This window comes from Vicugna pacos, unplaced genomic scaffold, assembly GCF_048564905.1.
Source record: "Vicugna pacos unplaced genomic scaffold, VicPac4 scaffold_125, whole genome shotgun sequence".
Taxonomy (NCBI): Eukaryota; Metazoa; Chordata; class Mammalia; order Artiodactyla; family Camelidae; genus Vicugna; species Vicugna pacos.
The window spans coordinates 459,319-477,391 of NW_027328805.1; the positions used below are offsets into that span (position 1 = coordinate 459,319).

The 18,073-nt window shown below is 41.3% G+C and overlaps 1 protein-coding gene across 1 annotated transcript in view; it reads left to right on the top strand.

The window, feature by feature from the left end:
- Nucleotides 1-18,073, top strand: part of LOC140695035 (uncharacterized) — a 128,307-nt gene that overhangs the window by 10,264 nt on the left and 99,970 nt on the right. The window contains exons 3-5 of the mRNA XM_072957990.1: nucleotides 13,323-13,381; nucleotides 13,579-13,731; nucleotides 14,268-14,391. The gene's annotated coding sequence lies outside the window, so the exon portion shown is untranslated. The remainder of the gene's footprint in view (nucleotides 1-13,322; nucleotides 13,382-13,578; nucleotides 13,732-14,267; nucleotides 14,392-18,073) is intronic.

Genomic DNA, 18,073 nt, shown 5'->3' on the forward strand with positions numbered 1-18,073 from the left:
CTTGAATAGTCTCCCTGAAACATAGAGTTAAAAAAACCCAGACTCTTAAGAATATTGATAGTGACTGGGGAGGAGGCAGTTGTTTTTCTGACCTCCTAAGGGTAAGGTATGTATCCGGGGATATACAGAAGAATCGGGCAGTCTGTTCCTGGGGCTTCACCCTTACCAGGGGGAACAGTGCAAGTTTAAAGGGGGAGAAGGGCAGCGGAGGGAAACTAGCCAGGCCCCGTGTCACGTACCAGTCGGCCGCCCTACTTGCGTGTTGCATTCACATCCATGCCTCCCAAGTGGGCGGTGGCAGCCCCGTTTTGAAGATTGGGAAGCCTCCTCAGAGGTTTAAGGAATTGGTTCATTTAGCAGCTAGTAAATGCTGTAGCAGGATTCCAGCAGGGCCTTGTCAGACTTCAAGGGCATGTTCTCTCTACTAATTCCGGTTGTACCTGAAATGGTGAAGTGAGTCAGTTTCGGAGCCTTTCAGAGAAAGTACGCTTTAAGTGCCTCAGGACTGTTGCACAAAGCTCAGTGTTCTTTCATGGTTCAGAACCACCGCAGTGCTTTTTGCCCCACAGATGTAAGGTCTTACTCCTTTGACGATGGCGTGGTTGTAAATGACATACAGGTGCAAAACCACACTTAGCAGCTTCTGAAGGGAAACTCTCCTGTTCTCCCTTGATCGGCTTTCTTCCACGGGATGTAACTGTGCTGCAGCTAAGGCCTGAGCTTTCCGTATGGAGTGAGGGTTTGATATCCAAATTTAGCATAAAACAGTCAGATGGAGAAAATCGAAGATGACAATATATTTTGGGGTTTCATTAGACAAGACATACTATCTGTTAATGGCTCATAAAGCTAATGAAATTGAGTACAGAACATTGCATTTCTTACTTTCTACTGAGAGCTGTCTTCCAACATAAGGTTCTCTGCTTTGGAACTTCAGCTCAGCCACTAGGGCGCCTGTCATTGTGTTGGTGTGATTGCATTTACACAGTGCATGTAATCTGGGCTTCCTTAGCCCCAAACACTCCAGTGCAGAATCATAGGCTGTAGCCATCACTTAGTTATACAAATACTTCTAAAACTATATGATACCAAAAAAAATAAATAAATAAAAATAAAGAGAGAGAGGGAGATTGCCTTTATCAAAGTTCCTTTGGATTTTAACTGCAAAGTGTTGTTGAGCAGCTCTGGTTTCCTTTGGATATGAATATATACATTTCTTTGCATGTAACTTGGATTTCAGGCTTGAACACCAAGCTCTTGTTTTCCATGAGCCACAAAAATCATAGCCAAATGACACACGTATGAAACAGTTTATTCTTTTTATCTGAGACAGAATCCTTGAATTTGGGACTTGAGCTGCGACTTTCCTGTTTGCTCTTCCCACCCCTCTTGTCACCTCACTCCTTTTTCCCACGTGGCCTCCAAGAGGTCATGGTCTCATAAGAGCAGGTGGACAAATACCAGTTGGTCGCCAAGCAGTGCTGCTGTAGATGGAGCCCAGCCAAGAGCTAAAGGACATCATCAGGGAGGACTTCCTGGAAGAAATTGGCTCTACATTCAGTTCTGGGGACAGAGTAAGAGTCAGCCAGGGGAAGGAATCAAGAGGGTGACTCAGGTGTCAGGAGCAGCCCGGGTAGAGGCCTGGAGGCTTGTGGGGTGGGGACTCGGGGAGACTGCCCTGTGTGGTCCAGGGTGGTGGGTGACCCTGCTTTGAAGGACACTGGAGAGGGCCTAGGGGTGGAGGGCTTTGGAGGAGCTTGGTTTTTACTAGAACTGACACAGAAGAGGCAGTGAAGGGTGTCAGCAGGAAGTGACCCTTAGGAGAGCAGCTCTGCCTGTCCTTTTGAGTCCCACCCCTTCATTCTTTTATTCACAAAACACGCAATTCTGAGTGTCTAGGGGAGAGGGGGTGGACCCACAGTAGTAAGCAAAATGTACTTGCTTCTTGAGAGCTTAGCAGTGTCAGAAGTTGACTTAGATTAAAATGTTTTATTAACACAGCAGGGCACCTAATCCAAAGTGCGGAGGTTGGAGGGAAGGAAGACTTCCTTGACAAACAGTTAAAATGAGCCTGGAGGCTAGTGGGAAGTAGCAGCAGGTCACGGGGCCCCTGAGGTCACTGGGGACCTGGTACTGAGGTGAGGATGGACAAGCAGGGTCGGGGGTGGGGCTAGAACTCTACCAGGGAGCCTCTGATGGGTTTGAAGTGGGGGAGATGTAATCAAATTTGTGCTTTGGGAAGGCTGCCTTGGCTGTGTGTGTGTGTGTGTGTGTGTGTGTGTAGCGGGGAAGAAGGGGAGGGTGTGACCAACTGGGAGGGTCATTAGAAGACCATTCACAGGCTCGGAGGCCACCAGTGGGAGAGGGGCGTCGGGACTGCTTGGGGACCGCAGGGGCAGAGTGGATGCCGGGTTTCCTTGTGTGGAGGGCTTGTTAGCGGGGTCGCTCTAGCGACACCTTGTGGCTGGAAGTAAACAGATGGAGGCCGCCAGGTGGACTTACCTCTTCTCTCCTTCCCTGCCTTGTGTGATGATCTTAGCTCTGCCAACATATGGAACAGAAGAGCTAAGTTCCAGAGTAGCCCAGGACTTTGCTGGGCTCGTTCAAGTGAGAGCAGATAGGATTTAGGCTTGTGTTGAGATCTGTAAGTTAACTTAGCTAGAAACGTCCTGTCTTTTGGATTTTCATAGGGGTAGTAATTCTTGATAAAGATTGCTTTCTTGGTGAGAGGAAATTTAATACAACTGATGTCTTTCTCAAAAAATATCTTATCTTTAAGAAATTTAATATTCAAAATAATAGGAATATTTTAAAATGATAAACTAAGGCTTTCGTGTAGTTTCTTTGGTTTCTGAGTTGATGTGTAGGTAGACCCTTTGCATTACATAATAGCACATCTTTGACAGTATTTAAAGAGCTGTTAGTGAGCGCCCCCAATTTGAAAGCATCATTAAAGCTTGCTCTGAAATAGTGAAGTCATATAGGTCTTGTTTGCAGAAGCCAGATATTTGGTTTATAATCTGCAGCATAGCTCCCTTTATAAAATAATAATAGATTCAAAATTAACAAAGTGGAAAATAATTGATTTTTTTTAAAAAATGAAACATAAACTTTCTTGTGCTATTGTTGCAACTGGAAATTTTGAAAAGAAAAATCCTATTGTAATATCATCTAAGTGAAATACATATATGTCTGTCACATTTGAATAGTAACTGCACAGTGGTTTTTGAAGTCAGGATCATTCCAGCTCAGATACTGGCAGTGATGGTTGCTGGTTTTCAATGGAAGAGCCTAAATTTGCTTTCTTAGCTTTATTCTTTTCTTTTCTTTTCTTTTCTTTTCTTTTCTTTTCTTTTCTTCTCTTTTCTTTTCTTTTCTCTCTCTCTCTTTTTTTTTTTTTTGGGGGGGTAGTGCGAGGGTTGAGTAGTGCTGTGCCAGCATGATTTGGGGGCAATTTGTGGGCAGATGTCGTGCAGCAGCAGTGAGATATTTCCATGCATTTTACTTTCCGGACATCACCAGGGAACATGTGTGGTTTGTGCCTGCAGGATGGGATGCTGCAGGACTCCCTGGTCCATCAATGTTATGTCTTGGAGCTGCTCCGGTCAGTGAATGATTTTCTGTGGCTTGGAGCTAATGTGGTCTGATGCAGATGATCAGATGTGTAACTAAAGTACTGTTACTTGAAATAAGAGAAAAGCTAGCAAAAATGTCTCTAAAATACAGGATGAGGGAGGAGAATTGGCTGAGCTGCTTGCAGTGGGGATATTCTTAGGTGACTCCCTCACTGTGTCTCCTGTCACTATCCCCCACAGCCCTGCATGGCAGTCCTACTGAAGCAACCATGCACTTTCTCAGAAACGCGCTGAATTTCCTTGTGCCTCTGATTGTTCACTTTTTTTTTTGAAAGCACATCTTGCCCTTTGCTTAAATGCCATCCCTGCTAGCCACCACTTACACTCATTCTTCTGGACCTCGTCCATATATAGCTGCTGAATGAAAGAACAAAATGTAGTATCTCCATTTAGTGGAATATTATTCAGACATAAGAGTGAATAAAAAAGAAAAAATAAATAAAGGGGAATATGAAAAAAGCCATCTGCTCTGGGTAGTCCACCCTGACTGCTCAACCCGGCCTTTTCCCTTTGAAACCCCATCCCTTATACCCCACTCTACTATTTTTTATAGTATTTACCACCTTCTAATAAAGTTTAACATTTTCAAAAAAAAGAGACATGCTGATACCACTTCAACATGGGAAAGCCTTGATAACAGCACGTTAACTGAAAGGAACCAGACACAAACAGCCACATATTGTTGATTTCAGTGATCTTAGAAATGCCCAGAATTGGCTCATGCAGTGGCAGAGAGCAGATGATGGTTGCAAGGGGCTGGGTGGAGGGGGGTTGTGGAGTGACTGCTAGTGACAGGGGTGTTCTATTGGGGTGATGAAGTGTTCTGGAAATAGATGGTGGTGAGGGCTGCACAACCGTGAGTGTGCAGAAGACTGCTGAGCGCTGTCTCTGGGAGTGCTTGTTGTTGGGGCGGCTTTATTTTGTTCTCATCCTGTAATGTGAAGGGTCATCTTGTGCTGAGACCATTCAACTCCTGTGAGTGGTAAGGCTAAGAGACTTTGCAGAGTCATGTTTCTTTTTTCCCCCTTGCTGAGTGTAGGCAAAAATGGTTTAAGCCTGAGAAAGTGCTCCATATGCAGAAATGTCTTTCAGTTTTGGCTGGTGTAAAAATCTTGTGAGCTTTTTAATCATTTAGGACAGTCTGTAGGGGGAAACAGCCTGTGAAGCCTGGGTGAGACTTGGAAGAGCCGCGCTACCCTCCCAGACACGGGTGGGGATTTCACCCCCATTCAGGCAGTGAAGGGCCAAGACCCGTGAGAGGAGTTGACAGTCATGAATATTTATGTGTATCCGCTGCTTCATCTTGGATATTAATTTCTAGCTGAGTCATTTTGTGGCAGCAGCCTCATCCTACATCAGGAATTTATAGTATCTGCTCTTTGAGGTGAAGAGCTGACAGACTTGATTATTTAACAGTCTATCTTGTATTGATATCTCAGATTCCTTTGTCAACCGCAAAACAGCAGAAATACAGACGTCCTTTAATGCCGATGTGACCTGGAGCAGGTTTAGTTTCTGTACCTCAGTGACCTTATCTGCGTGTGGGGAAGATGATAACAGTGCTTCCCTCAGAGGGGCTGGTGAGAGGAGACTGAGAAGCACAAGTGGAAGACTTACACGAGATGCTCATGAATGACAAAATTTAGTGCTCTCAGCCTGGTGAGGCCTCAGGGGCAGAGATGTCAGAACAGAGCAGTCCTAGCCGGAGTTCGATCCGCATTGTCAGGTTTTATGATCACTATCACCACTGTGGGTTATCAGGTAGTTTTAAGACTTGGTAATATGAATTCATGAATAATGTTAAAGACTAGACAACTCAGATCCGGTTTACATAGTTCTCAAGATTTCCTGTGAGAAATGGATATTTTTTCCCCATCTTAAATCTGAGTGGATTCTCTAAAAAAATTCTGTAGTCCTCCATCTTTTTCCTTTAATTCTCCTTTTTTTTAAATAAAAGTTTTTAAATGGAGTTACTGGGGACTGAACTGAGGGCCTCATGCGTGCTGAGCACATACTCTCTCAACTGAGGTATACTCTCCCCCATAATTTTTTTAAACTTTACTTTCTTAGTATTCAGAGGTTAGAGGCCTCTAATTCTTTTTTTGGAGACTTGTCCATAAACCGGTAAATCTAAAATTAATGGACAAAATTTGGTTTATTAAAAAAATCATTAGAACTTTTATCAATCCATTCAAAAGGAAATGCTTATTGAGTTAAAATGTTTCTCCTTTATGGTGATTTCTAATTTTTGGTCTAGCTTAACTTATTAAAAGTAATCCTCATCATCATAATGACCAAGCTTGCTGTGAGTGGACACCTACCAAAGGCTAAACTGTTTTTCTCATGTTTTACTTCAAAGCAGGTGTTTGACGGTAGGTATCAATGTCTCCTTTTTGCAGCTGAGGGATTGAGAGGTGGGCAGCTTGTCCCAAATCAAACGCAGCTGGCGGTGCCTAGCTCGGTGCTGGAATCCAGGCTGCACAGGATGCATTCTCAATTTCTCCTCTGATCAGCCTCCCGTTGAGTGGTTTCCCGAACTCCTGTGAGTCCATAAATGACCGATTTTGGCGATCTCAGCCTGATGAGGCCTTCAAAGGAGAGACACCAGTGAGAATGTGAGACAGAGCGGCATAAATTAAAATTGTACATTTTCACAAATGTTGCATTCTCAGGTAATGACTTAAATAGTTTATGTTTTCTTTATATTAGTGCTATGTAAGCACTAAAAACAAAACATTAAAAATGATTATAGTGCAAAATAGGAGTGGGCTTTGAAAGTCCAATCATTGCTAATGATGTTGCTTGTTTTTCTCTAGTGGTGCTTATTGACAGAATAATTTACAATGACTGAATTTGTTTTATGTATGTAGTCTTAGTATGGAGGAAAAGTTTGTCAGTGCATATTGAAAGTAAAATCTTTACTCTTTTCTTTCCTGATGATAAATATGTACGTTGTTTCCATGGCTTAAGTATATTTCCTCATTTGTGAAATTTGAGTGATGCCGTTTACCATGTCTGACTGTGAGAGGTAGACGCCTTGTATACAAAGCATCCAAGAGCTGCTTAGTAAAAATGTGCTGTCACAATGACAGATAGTTTAGAAGGATCAACTGTGAATACTAAAGAGGGTGGCTTGTTTCTGATGCATATTCAATATGGATATATATGAATATGGCTTAAAGTAACAAGGATTCAGGGTTTTGTGTGTGTGTGTGCGTGCAGTATGAAGTTTTAATGAAATCTGTATCATTCTATTGAGACAGGGACTAGTTAAATTGACTTAAGCAGACGACCTTGAAGATTATTTACACAGAATGTGTATTGTTACAACTCAGTGTTCATGCTGCCGTGTAACTATACACTCAGACATTTAAATTCGTAGGACTCTGACCAGAAGCATTAAGTTTAGAAAAATCCACATTGATCATTTTCAGGGAATAAGCTTCTCTCTTTTGTGATTAAAGAAAATTTTGATTTATTTTTCTGCACTCTTAATAGGTTTTAAAATATCAAAACATTGATTTGACATGTCAGCTTTTTTAATAGAAAAAAGCTCATGCTGTTTTAATATGTAAATAAATGTTTTTGTATTTCAATACACTTCTATGATTTCCTGGCTCTTTGAGAAGTATTTTGCAAGATACTTAGATTACCTCCTGTTGGAAAAATACAGACATGACTTTTATGAATATAGGCCTAGTACAGGTCTGTTGGTTTTTGCTACAGTGCAAGACATGAGGACTAGGAGAGCAGTATGTGCTACATAAGCTTTTAGTTATCTGATTCTTGTTTCTGATCCACAGGCAATTTTTGTGTTGCACCTTTCCAGGCAACCAGGAAGGCCTTTTAAGCCATAGGTGGCGCTGTTGCACCTTCTTACAGTCTTAACTTTCCTGTTTGTAAAGGAAGTCTTAAACGTTTTTTTTTTTTTGATTCCTTTGCTTAGTGCTTCAGGGTAGCACAATGTCCATTATGTCTGACTACCTGGAACTATTATTCTGCTTATGTCTTAGTTTTATTCTATCATCTCGCTGTGAACATTTCAGACTTCCTGTGCAAACAGTTGCAACATCGGACTTTTCTTGCAGTGTTAGAAACCAGTGAGCCGGGATTTTATAAAAGAGCTAGAAGCGGCCTCTGGAGCACCTTAAAGCTGAAAAGTGTACTGAGTTCCCTAAGTATTATCCCCACCGCTGTGTGTCAATGGGTGGTAGGAGATTTGGTACATATACAAAGGGGTGTGGTGTTTTGACTTGGGTTTGCGTGCACGCGCTGCCACTGAGCTACGTGATCCTGAGTCAGTTCTTTCTGAGTTTTTCCCTCGTCTGTGAGATGGGGACACTCATTTCTGCTTTGTAGAATTGTGAGAATTAGAAATTATGTAAAGTGTTTAGCACAGTGTGTGTGACAAGAGGGCTCATAATCTTAACTGCTGTTTGGTGTGAAGCCATCATTTGATAGTCTTTGGCAATTACTGAGAAACAGGAAAATAAGAAAAGCTGGTTTTATGATGAAAGATATTTGAGGAGGTTCCATAGTTCCTATACACATAATTTAGCATCAGCAGAGTCAGGACATTTACACAGTCGCCCTGAACCAATGTTAAGCCACAGAATTTTTGTTACTTCATATATGTTGGGGCTTAAGGGGACCCAATACTTATACACATGTTGTGTCCAGCAGCCAACTGAGAGATGACAAAGAAGAACAGGCAGGCGATAAATGTCTCCTTTATTACTGATGAAGCCACGTTCTCCATGAAATTCAGGGCTGTGGGAGAGTGAGTGTCATGACACTATGTCCCAGAATTAGAGACTTACGCAGTCCCAGGTAACTCTGGTCCACAGCGAGCATTCCCTTGAGAGATTCTGACCCATAATGCACAGGACTGTCTTGCCATGGAACTGAGCATCCCGGCTGCTTCCTAAGGGTGGCCAACACTGGAGGGGAAGGAAAGCTTTCATATGCCCTGCTTGTCTCCCCGGACTCACACCTCAATCTGTTAGTGTGAGGAGGGCTAGCCGTGGGCCAGTGGTCAGGGGTGTGAAGGGAGAAGCAGTCTCCCATGGACCAGAGGAGTGGGGAGGAGGGAATTCCCCCTCAGATTAAACAGGTGGTGGCTTGAAACAGAAGGGTGCTCCTCAAGAGTTTATAAGAGGGGAAATAAGGATTTCCTTTGGGACTCAGAATAGTCATGAAACACAGAAGATGATTAGATGGGAGACTTGTAAATCACTTTCTTATTAAATTGAAATTTGTTGGGCACCAAAAATGTGCTACATTCTTTTCTGAGAGTTTTACAGAAATGAATCCTCCAATTTTCACAACAAGCGAGTAAGAAAGATTTGATTGTTATCCCAGGTTTACAGTGTGGAAATTGAGGCACACAGAGGGTAAGTAATTTGGCCAAGGTAACAGAGCTAGTAAGTGGCAGAGCTGGGATTTAAATCCTGGCTATCTGGTTTCCAGGCTCCCAGGGATGGGCTTTGGGTGTTTACAGGTATCTGCATCCCTGGATCTCTGTACCTCTGCACCAGTTAGACCAGAAAGGACAGGGAAAGTGGAGTTATACAGGTACTCACAGTCGTGTTTCAGCCACTGTCCATGGAGTGTGCCCCGTGATTGGCATTAATTGTTTTCCAGGCAGTAGATCTGTTCTTATAACAGAAATTTAGTCCATTGAGTTAATCTAGAAACCCTTCCTGCTCTGCTTCTGTCCACGCTTGCCATGTGACTGCCTGCCCGAGATTGGGCCGTGGAGGAGAATCTGTACTCATGGTTGAACTCTGATATTTCAATCTGGTTTGTAGTTTCACATCTCCTGTTACATTAATAAATTAAATTTCTGGTTTTCTTGCATCAGTGTGTCATAAGTTTGCTTAATGTGAAACCAGTCCATGGGAGCCCAGGGGTGCTGACGGTATAATTTCTGAGCATGTGGCATTTCTACCCGTGCAGAAATGGCTGGAGGATGTCCACCTTCCTCACTGATTTCTCCCAGCAGCAGGGTCCTCTCCCACCCCCGGATGTAAGGATGGGATCTCTCTGAGTAGGCCATTCAGAGGCCGAGTCCACCAATCAGATGAAGTACCTGGAAGTGGGTTTAATAGAAGAAAAGGGCTTCCAGGTAGTCCGATGGGCTGTTTGAGTCCGTTTGGTGAAAAGATGTCCACTGTCTGTGGTTGAGCTGCTTCTTTGCTGTTTAAAAGTCTGTATTACATGAAGGGATTTTAAAAAGCAGAAAGGTGTGATTTCAGGTGGTACATCCGCACCGGTGAGTAGTGCTGGATGACCGCCTGTGTGAGGAATAGACAGAGTCTTACAAACTTCATAAAACAGCTTTTAAAGCTCTTCCATCTGAGTGCACTTCGTATGGGGTCCAGTTCATGACTGGTCGCGCTGAGAGGGCACGTAACTGATGATGGCAGAAAGGACACGGAGGCATCAAAAAGGTCCCAGACATGTTCTGTGTTTAGAGGATGGGGCACAGAGTAACATATTTGAGCTGGTTTTTCATTGAACACTTTTGAGTATTTTCTAGGACTCCCCAATCCCCCATGGTTCCATGCAGCTGGGTGTCCCCTCAGTGCAGCTCTGTCAGCGCTTGCCCTGGGCTGACGCGGTGTCACGGGGAGCAGGACGGTCAGTGTCCCCGGCTCCTCCGAGCTCCGTCTCCTCATCCGCAGAGCCGGGTTTCTCATCCGTGTCTACTTAGTAGGATTGCTGAGAATCACATGTGATGGTTGTCAGGTGTGACTTTTGGTTGTCTCTGTGATTGGCGTATAGTCAATATTTGATAGAAACACTTGTTTTTATTATAATTGTGGCTCCTAGATTGCAGTGGTTTTTAGTCTGCATTTATTTTTTTATATAAATTTATTCTTATTTTTAAGTAAGCACTTGTATTTATTTATTTTCATGAAGGTACAGGGGATTGAAGCCAGGAACATGTGCGTGCACAAAAGGTGCTCTACAATGGAGTAATACCCACCCTCCTTGTCTGCACTTAAAAATAAATATTTCAATACACAAAATATTTCTTAAACACCATCATGGGTCCTATTTTCTGCATAGACAATTGAATACATATGCCATCTCAATAAGAATAAATGTCATGGGGACATACCTTTCTAAATCTGTTTACGTGTTTTAAAACGATCATAGCTAGTGAAAAACACGAGTCTTGGATCCACTACTTCTTAGGGTCTGCTTTGCCATCATGGGGAATTACATTCTACAGAGAAGGCTAATTGGATCTCATTGATATTTGGATGATTTTGCAATGTTCAAGGCTTTCAAAAGCTGACCGTTTTGTATTTTAAACTAACTACAAAGTTATCTTCTAGAAGTTGTAAGTCCTTAGCTTGTGAAGTGCCCAGTAATTCAGTTTGTATATGTCTGTGTCTCTGTGAACGTGTATGTGTGTGATTTCAGGAATATAGCAATAAGTTCCATATAGCCTTCTGAAATCTTTCTCCTCCAGTTCAAGGTGTAGGTATATATTTACACAAATAAATTGATACTCTTTTGTGATTTGGCATATTGGTGGGAATAAGAGGTTCTCATAATTGTTTTAGAAGGGTTGGGGAGCATGAGCTTAGAAAATGGGAGGAGATAGAGGCAGGGAGGTTCTTTAAACTTTGTGCAAGATGAGAAACAGTAGCTTTTCTTTTTTCTTCTAAAGCAAACTGGCACTGAATTGTAACATACTAATACTCAGAATTGCTTTTCTGATCAGAGACAAGTGCCTCAGATTTTTCAAGGCAACATGAATGATGAAATGTGTTTTAGCAGTTATCTTTAAAAGTAGTTTTATTTTTCAAGTATAAGTCTATAGACTGTTCTTTTTTTCCCAGCTGTACAAGAATTTCTCATTGATCCAGGTACGTGATCAATGTGTTTAGTTTCTTTGGGTTATTTATTTTTTTTAAGTGCTTGATTCATTCTGGTGTGAATGAATGTTTAAAATTTCTGGATTTTGATCTTTAAAACTTGCTGATTTATCAGAACTGCAAAAAACCTGAGGTTTGTTCCTTGTTTGGTGGGGCAACCTATTGATTTATGTTGTCTGTTATAGAGGGAAATTCTTCCTCTAGCCTGTAGATAATTAAGTGAATGGTTTGCAGTGTGCCTTAAAAATTATTTGAATGCATTGAGCATGTTTGTCCAGTGAATTTTGGATTGAGTCATAATAATGACTTTGCTTTGATTCTGTGGCTTTTGTCCTCTCCACAAGAATTTGAATTCTCTGTTGCATTTTGTATTCGTGTTCTTAACAGGGGAAGGAATTTTGCATTTTTTACAGAGGTGGGTTTTCCTATCCCCTCTGAATTCCTTCTGTAATTGATGCAGCGAAAATCTGTTATTGCAGTGCTTAATTATTTCATAAAAAATTTTTTGGCTTAATCAGAAACAATGACAAAGAATGATAATAAAAAATACGAAAACCTTCCTTCCTTTGAAGAATAGAAATGAGGTGGTCAGGCTCACGCATGCTTTGTACCTGACACACTTACTCTCATGTCATTGTGTATCATGAGTCGGAGATGGAGTTGCTTCAGGTTTATAGATTTTTGTTTTAACATTTGTGTTGAATTCATTCTCTAGGCATGATGATTCCTGTTGCCTTTGTGGAAAGTGTAGATGAAGGGAAACAAATGCTTTGTTTTGTTTTCAGGAGGCCTGAGATGCTGATGAGAAAAGAGTAGAGGGTGGGCTGAGGAAAATAGTGATAGACCCTCACCTCCAGGCTGAAATTGATGAACAAAGAAATCAATTAAGTGTATCGGTATTTGACTAATAGAAGTCAGACAGCCCAGACTGTCTAGTTATGCCCAAAGGAAAGTACTGAATTCACCTGCAGAATTAGGTGCTTTACCATGTAGAAGCAGCTTAGAGCAATCAGAAAAATCAGTGATGAGATATAAAAAGAATATAATATCTTTTATTTCTGAAACTTTTCTACATTAAGTTGTGTAGAGCTAAAATTAAGTTTCAAGCACCAGGAGTTAAGAGTTTAGGTGGTTCTGTGGGATCGTTATTCAGGGATGTGTCTAGACCCTGCTGGAGTGGCCGAAGCTGGCAGGAAAAGATCCAGAGCCAGGATTTGTCATCCTAGGATGTCCTCCATAATGGTTCCATGTGGGAGCCCATGATTGAGTTAACAATTTGTAACACATCGCAGCCGCCTGTCAACTTTAAGAAAAAAAATGTGCTTATTAACTGCTTTAAAGCAAACACCTGTGCATCCTCACTCCTGTCTCCTTGCCATAAAAAGCAGAGACAATGCCTTGCTTGCATATTTGAGGTTATAGATAGCACACTGCTTATTGCACAGCAATGACCCAGGCCCTCAGCTATAAACGCCAGGCCTGCGTGGTGTTAGATAGTCTATTATCCCCAAAACAGGGACCAGGCTGGTCTGGTGGTCTGCTTTGTAATGAACATGTCTAAAAAATGTATCTTGTTCCCCTCAGCCCATGACTTCCCTAAAGGTAAACTAAGCCTTAGTACTCATGGTGGAGTCTACAATCTCTGTCTCATCCCTTCTTTCCCCAAGTTCCTGCCTACTATCTCACAACTGTTATTGACTTTTTACTTTGATTATACACAATAAATATGGGAGCATTTGAGAGACTCGTGGATTTGGCTCCCTAATCCCTCTCGCTTTCTTTCCTTTTTCCACAGTCTTGAGAAATTCATTCCGTGTCGGTAAGACTTCCGCCAGCCAGAACCCACAGTTCCAGGTGAGAAGGATGCAGGCTTTATCCCTCCTACCCGAGGGAGAGAGAGGAGATAATTGAGATATGCTCCCCTGTGGTCCCTTCCTGCCCCAGGGCCACTCCAGTTCACCTGCAGCCTTCTGGCCTCTGCTCACAGGGCCTCTGTCCCAGGATTGACCGCAGCCTTTTATTCCCTTGTCAACATTCCCTGTGCCTTTCAGAGGTTGCTCTCTTCTCTGCAATTCAACCCTGGCAGATGTGATGGTGGTCAGCGTGCTGATGGGCAGTTACTTGGGGACTCCCAGGAGCCATGCTGATTCTCCTGAGTCATTCGGGGTTACAGAACTGTCAAGCACTGCAGGAAGCCCATTCACGTGAGTTCAACACAGCATTACATCACTTTCATTTTATTTTTGAATTTTCAGTGGAGAAATTATTTGTAGCACACTGTTCCAGATTTTAGGCCGCCTGCTTTCCTCACCACCATTTCCTTGTTGGCTCTGGTGCTTGTTTTAAGAACCAGGTTTCTTCTCTGGTCATTTGTAGCAGCTGGGCTTGCCGAATCCTTGATTTGCATTTGAAGCAGAATGCTTCTTCGTGATGTCAAACTGATTTTCCTTGTCATGTCTGAATATTTCTTGTACACTCAGCAACAGTTTCAAGTGAAATGCTCTTGTCCAATTTCGGTTAACTAATATTTGCTGATCTCCTGCTTTCATGCTGAGGGCAGTTTCTTCTTCCTGTAATAAATGTTAGCAATTTGCATTTACTATGGAAGGTACTAATCCGAGGTGCTTTTGTTCTTAACAGTTTTAATACAAATCACCCATTAAAATGTACAGCGGATTTTACTCTATGCCCAGAAATGTGCATCCCAGTCAATCTTAGAATATTTTCTTCCCCCCAACAGGAAACCCAGTACGCATAAGCAGACATTATCAACTTCCCCATCCTCCCCAAGCCCCAGGGAGCCACTCTTCTGTCTCTGTGGATTTGCCTGTGCTGAACATTTCATGCAAATCGAGTCACTTCATGTAAGTGGAACCGTCTATTTTGACTGACTTCTTTCACACTGAGTAACGTTTTCAATGTTTGTCCACGTTGTGGCCTGGGTCAGTACTCTATGCTTTGCTATTGCTGAATAATATTTCACTGTATGGCTGGGCCCCTTTATTTACCCATTCATCACGTGATAGACATTTGGGTTGTTTCTGTTTTTTGGCTCTGAAAATTAATGGCGAAAAGTAATGGTGAATATTCCTGTAGGAGTTTTTATGTTAACATTTGTTTTCAGTTCTCTTACTTGTGTGCCCAGGAAGCAGAATTGCTGGATCATTCAGAAGCCAAATGTTCAACTCTCTGAGGACGTGCCAGGATGTTTTCCAAAGTGGTCACGCTGTGTTACATCCTCACCAGCAATGGCTGCGGGCTCCGCTTCCTCTGTGTCCTCATTAGTGCTTGTTAATCTTTTTTTGATTTTAACCTATTGTAGTGAATGTGAAGTGGTTTCTCCTAGTTGTTTTGACTTGATTTCCTTTAGAGCTAATGTTATTGAACACCGTTTCATTGTGCTTATTGGCCATTTGTATATTTTCCTTGAAAAATATCTTTTCAGATTCTTTTTTCATTTTTTAATTGAGTTGCCTTTTTATTGTTGAGCTGTGGAATTTTTTTTTTTTGATACACAAATTCCTTATCAGATAAATGATTTGAAAAAATTTTCTCCTGAGTGTTGTTTTTTCACTTTCTGGATGGTGTTTTTTGAAGCAAAGTTTTAAAGTTTAATGAACTCCAATTTATCTCTGTTTTCATTTTTCCTTGTGCTTTTGGGGTAATATTTAATATCTGATGTATTTTATTAAAACTTGTATATATAAAATAACTTAATTCTTAGGACGGTTCTAGGAGATGGGTGCGGTTGTTGTCCCCAGTCTATGCATCGGAGACTGAGGTGCAGAGAATTTGACTGACATATTAGTGTCAAAGCTACCCAGTGCTGTGGGAATTCAGACCCTCATGTTTTTCCCTAGCATCTGAGCTCAACACCACCATGCTCCAATCTTTCCAGGAAACGTTAATGAAAAAATCTTTACTTTTTTGATTTCTTGTTAGATTTTTTTCTTATTGGGGACCTCAAATTCTCATTTTCTTTTCGGATATCAGTGTCGATTTATTTTAGGTCTCATGTAGGGAGAAGCATTGCTATCAGTTAACTTCTTTATTACTCACTCTCCAGTGATGATTGTTGCTAGTTGATCTAATCAAGTCATGCTTAAGTCTTTCCTGCTCATGACACTAACAGCAGAGTCATGACTTATAGAATGCTCAAAGAAGAAAGTACTTGATTGATTTTATTTTGCCAACCAATCAAACCAATCAAATAAAACCCTGGTGTTGACACAGACTATAAGCCCTCCAAAATAGGGTCACTGTCTTCATTGTGTTTCATTTGTTGGGTCACAGTGTCTGGATAGTGCCTTGCTGTCCAGCAGTTTTGTGAGGATACGGTGCTCGTGAATCATTGTAAGGACAGAATTTTGACAACAGACTGTGTTGTTCATTTCACGATGGAAAAGGTAATATAGAATTACTGTTCAGATCTGTTTTAAAATTAAGCTTTGAATTTTGAGAATAGTTCAAGAAGCCATACAAAGCTCTTTTTCACTAATTTTAGATCTATCTTAGACACATTATGTTTACATAGCAGAGTAACTTATCAAGTAGATTTGACAAAGGAGTGTTATATTGATTATTTGTTTTAGTTGAAATATTCTACCAGGGATAAAGTCATAAGTGCCCATAAATGAACAAATATATTTGTATTTAAATGCAACATGGGAGCAGACTACATATGTTTCTATATAATATATATGACTGTGTGTTTTAATCTTTCTGTCAGTGTTTTAATAGTTTTTCAGCAATTTTGTAACTTTAGAATTCTTCTAAAAAATTCACCCCCAATTCTAGTGCAGTTTGTACTGTGTATCCTGTCTTATGCATGGGATTCCACTGTCCCCTCAGTGAGGAATTTCCTCTCCTATTGTGTTAGGAGCAGAGTTAAAGGAACTGTGATTTCTAGGCCTTTGCTCTCCATGTGTTTGCAGTTGGCTCTCAGTCACGATTTTCCCTTTCCAGAGTTTTCATTGTTAAATTAGAATTTCTGAAAATAACTATTAATATGTTGCATTGGTCTCCCTAGAAACTTGACGTCTTTGTGCTTTTCAGTTTTCAATTTATGAAAAATGCAAATGCACTCTTGTTTTTAAGTTGTCCTTTTTCAATAGATATTTATCTCTTAATTGATAGAATAATTTTTTCCCAATGAATGAATCGGTGTGCATGTTTTAAAGGATAACTTACTTTTTATTTTTCTTATTGTAACAGTAATATTCATTGTAGAGAATTTAGTAAATAAGGATTAACACAGTAATAACTTCACAATGGCCTCTAATCTCACCTGGAGATACAGTTGTAAGGTTTGAAATTGAGAATTATAAGTCCTCTCAAATTTTTCTTTTTCAAGTACGTATAGGTTACTGAGATCCTCGAATTCCCATATGAATTGTAGCAGCAGATAGTCAGTTTCTGCAGAGGAGCCCGCTGGGATTGTGATCGAGACCACGTTGAATATACGGATCGCTCTGGGGAGCACTGCCATTCCAAGAGCACTTTCTTTTGATAGGGGAATGTGTGTGGAGTGTCTGTCCTGGTATTTAGGTCTTCTTTAACTTTTTTTTTCAACAATGCTTTGAGTTTACAGAGTATTATTTTACTTTAATTATCTTTGCCTTTATATTGAGGACAAGTGTGCAAGGTACTGGGATCAGAAGTGTATTTGAGCCCCGCAACTTGCTGCCACCATGGACGCTGCACTCTTGCTTCACCCGCTGTACAATCTTGCACAGAATACGACCTCAGTAACTCTCTCTTGAATGAATGATTATATGATTGTTGGATGATGCTTGAGAGTCCTTGTGATGATTTTTTTCCCCAGCCTTTCCCCAGTTCTTAACTATGCCCTTTCTCTTCCTAAACTCCAGCCTGGGTTTCAGCCTGCCTGTGGCATTGATTTTCCTTGTCTGTGGACTCTTCCTTTCACTGGTTCCCGATAATGTTACATGTGGGCTGTGGAAACTTGCTAGATGTCAAGAAAGAGCTAATCCATTGTAGGCCAGTATTTTTAGAGTTTGTTATTGTTTTATTGATTGAAATTAAATGAGGCTGCCCCCTGAGCCCTCCCATGAGCACTTTTGACCTTCCTACAGCTGATACTGCTCTAGTTGCTGCATGTGCCCTTTCCCCAGCCTTGATTTTGTAATTGAATAAGTCACCATCACTGGAGCCCTCTCTTTAAAAGATAAAGAGAACATTTGCTCCTTTTCCCTGTTTGGGGACTTCAATGAGATGAGATCCCAGATAAAGAATGGAGCCCCACCTCTTTCTGACCCCCGCTGTTTCCGTTCCTTTCTTCAGGGGAAAAGAGTACAATTCAACAGTATAAAGATTGATTGTGAGCTAATGAGATAGACAAGACAACCGATCATTTATTAAATAACCTTTCATGATAGAAACAAATGTATTATACACACAAACAGCACACAAAGCAGTGTAGTACCATGGTTACAATCGTGGGTCCGAGTTCGTGTCCTGCTCTGGAGAGACCAGTCCTGTGAGATGGAGAACTGGTAAGTCGGCTTAGCCTCTCCAGAACTGGTT